Below are 3170 nucleotides of genomic sequence, written 5' to 3'. Positions count from 1 at the left end.
GGAGGGAATGAATATGCACTTCAGTGGGTTCTTTCTAGCATTTTCACAATGTCGTGCAACTCTGACTACTAGCCAGGGTATTTCTTATCTGCATGAAGTGCTGACCATATCTCCGTGCCAAGACCCGAGAGGAAGGAGGCTACAGAGGAAGAAATACATTCCATGGAACAGCATGTTCAAGGGCAGATTATTCCAGGGAAAGGAACAGTATGTGCAAAAGGGCAGGGTTTTGAGATGGCCCAGGACTTGGAAAACATGTAAAGTGCAGAGGAGGTGGAGTTTATTGTGAGGAAATGGTTGGCTATTTCTCAAATGAGGAATCTGAAGTGGAGAGAGAGATGAAATAACTAAGGTTAGTTTCCCTTCAACAGGTGTCTAAGGGGCACAGCTGAACACTAAGTCATTCCTGATGTAAACATGGATGTTGACACAATATTCCTAGTTTCATGCTGATTTTGACTCAGTCTTCCAGTAAGGCTTCATTTTCTCTTCCAACTCCTCACATCATCTAGAAACACTGAACCTATTGACTCTCATCACACTGAGTGAAAGACATTTTCCCTCTGGTTTTGTAGTTTCAAAAAGTTAAGGCTAAGCCGGGCAGGACCTGGGTTTGATTCCCAGCATCCACATGGTGGCTACGAACCGTCTTTAACTCCAGTTCCAGGGGAATCTGAAGCCCTCTTCTGTTGGGAAACCCTGCTGTTAGGGTTGTAGTTCTCCATGTCCGGATAGCTCTAAGGGGCTAGGCGCCAAATGGAAGCACTCCCCTTTTCAGCAGGGGGCCTCCTGCTCTCTTCCTGGCTTACCTGGAAAGTGCCACCAAGCACGGATGCCTGACCTTATTTGGAACATGACAATAGGAGCCCACTGCCACATGTAAATAAAGCATACTATGAGCAACTATCAGCTGAGGCTTTGGCTACTGCCTCCACACTATACTTTCTCTAGTTCTCCCACTGAATAATCGGAGCTGTTTCACTGCGTCGTTGAACCTGCCTCCTCGGAAGGGCCTTCTTCCATCAGTGCTCACTGGCCGTCCTGACCCTGCTCGTCACTTCTGCTCCCCCTGTCCTCGTGGACCGGTGGCCAACGACCCACGAGGAGAGGGAGACACCCCTGCACATAGTGAGTTTCAGGACAGCTAGGGTTACAAGGAGACCCTGTCTCAAAAAAAAAAAAAAAAGTTAAAGCTAGCACAATAATTTCATCAAAAGGTGCTTTGACAACAAACAGAAGTACTTGCTAGTGAGAATCCAGGATGAAGACATAGTCCTTTAAGGATTCTTAAGATAAAATATACTTACCAGGAGTGTCTTTAGCCATCTAATGTGACCATGGCATTCTTCCGATTTCCAGGACTTCTGTATTCTTACTTGCAAAGTTCGGTTAAGAGATATTGTCCCAACCACCTTACTACTATTCTGCCTCAAAGAATCACTGGGAAGCCATAAGGTTCTCCACTGCCTTTGAAACTCTTGAGGAAAGGGTTAGCATAGACTTTAGAAAGTAATGTGGATACTGTAAGACTGTCTCCAAATTTCTGACCTTAAAAGTCATAAAATTGTGGTTTATTAGGTTTCAATTGAGTCCAGATCATTCAGGAGCTCTATGTGACCACCAGTTCAGCTCTTTAGGGAGGGCTGAGGTAGGGAAACTGAAGGGGAAACAGGTAGGAAAGGACATTTGTCACACTGAAGCAAAGACCTCTGAATTTCCAGTTTGCATTTGGAGGCTGCCCCGCTGTCTCCAGAGGTTTCCCTATTCCTTCCTCATCACATCCAAAAGCAGCTCTGCATCTTAAGGAGCTGTGGCAGCTGTGAACCAAAGGTGTGATGGTTAATCTTGATGGACAACTTGATGGGATTTAGAATCACCATGGAGCATGGGCATTTGGCATGTCTGTGAGGGACTGAATTTAGGTGGGATGACCCCACCTGAAATGTGAGTGGCACCACTCCATGGGCTGAGGTCCTAGATCATAATTTTAAGGGGAGAGCAATCTGAGTATCAGCATTCATTTCTCTCTGCTTTCTGACTCTAGATACAAGGTGACTGGCTTCCTCAGGTTCCTGTTGCAATGACTTCCTGCCATGATGGACTGTATCCTTAATCCTAAATAAATAAATCTTTCTTTCCTTAAGCTGCTTGTGTCAGAGCAACAAGGAAAGGGACTAATACAGAAAATTGTTAATGAGAAGTGGGGTCGCTGCTAAAATAAACATCGTTTTGTAGGACTTTGGCACTGGCTTGCAGGAGGACTGTGGATGAATTTAAGAACTTTAAGCTAAAAAAAAAAAAAAAACCCTAGAATGCTGTAAACAGAGCTTAATGGATCCTTCCTCTGGGAGTCTGAAAGACCTGAAAGTCAAGCGAAACACAGACAGTGAAGGTCCAGCTCATGAGGTTTCAGAGAACAAGGACTCCACTGGGAACTGAGTGAAGAACCATTCCCGTTATATTCCTGCAAAGATTCTAGCAGCATCCCGCTCCTGTCCTGAGAACTCGAGTGAGGTGAGGCTGTATTCAAAAGTAAAGTGTTTGGTGGAGGAACTTTCAAGACAGGATAGCATGCCAGCTATAATGTGGCTACTGCTCACTGTTCTTATTAAGGTCTACAGTGAGAGAGAGCAAAAAGATAGGAAAAATTCGAAGTTTAATGAGAAAAACAATGTAAAAAAGTTTAAGTTACAGATAAGGCAGCTTCAAAAGCAGTGGTAATTGTTAGAGATTAGTGCCACTAAGAACAACCTGGTTTTGAGACCCCATGCTTGAGACATCTGGACTAGCCTCCTAAGCCAGTCCTTGCCCACTGCATCTTGATTCCCCTGCATCCAGACCAGCTACACTCTCCTGCCCCAGGTCTCACATCTGGTCTGCTTAGCTGGTTAGATTCTCCCTACTCTGTCCTCATCCTAGGCATGGGCCTAGGCTTGCTCCTGCTCATCCCACCTGAGAGCTCCGGACTAGCCTGCCAGACCTGGCCACTGGATCCCCATAGTCTCGAACTGGGTCTATGCCCCTTTGCCCTGCTAAAGAGTTCTTGACTACCAGCCTGGAACCATCCTGTGGATGATATGATACTATACCTAAGAGATTCTAAAAATTTCACCAGAAAACTTCTAGAATGACCAGTACTTTCAGCAAAGTGGCAGGTTGAAAAACAATTT

Source organism: Nannospalax galili, unplaced genomic scaffold (genome assembly GCF_000622305.1).
Source record: "Nannospalax galili isolate Female #2095 unplaced genomic scaffold, S.galili_v1.0 scaffold315, whole genome shotgun sequence".
NCBI lineage: Eukaryota > Metazoa > Chordata > Mammalia > Rodentia > Spalacidae > Nannospalax > Nannospalax galili.
Note: the sequence above shows the minus strand (reverse complement) of the source record.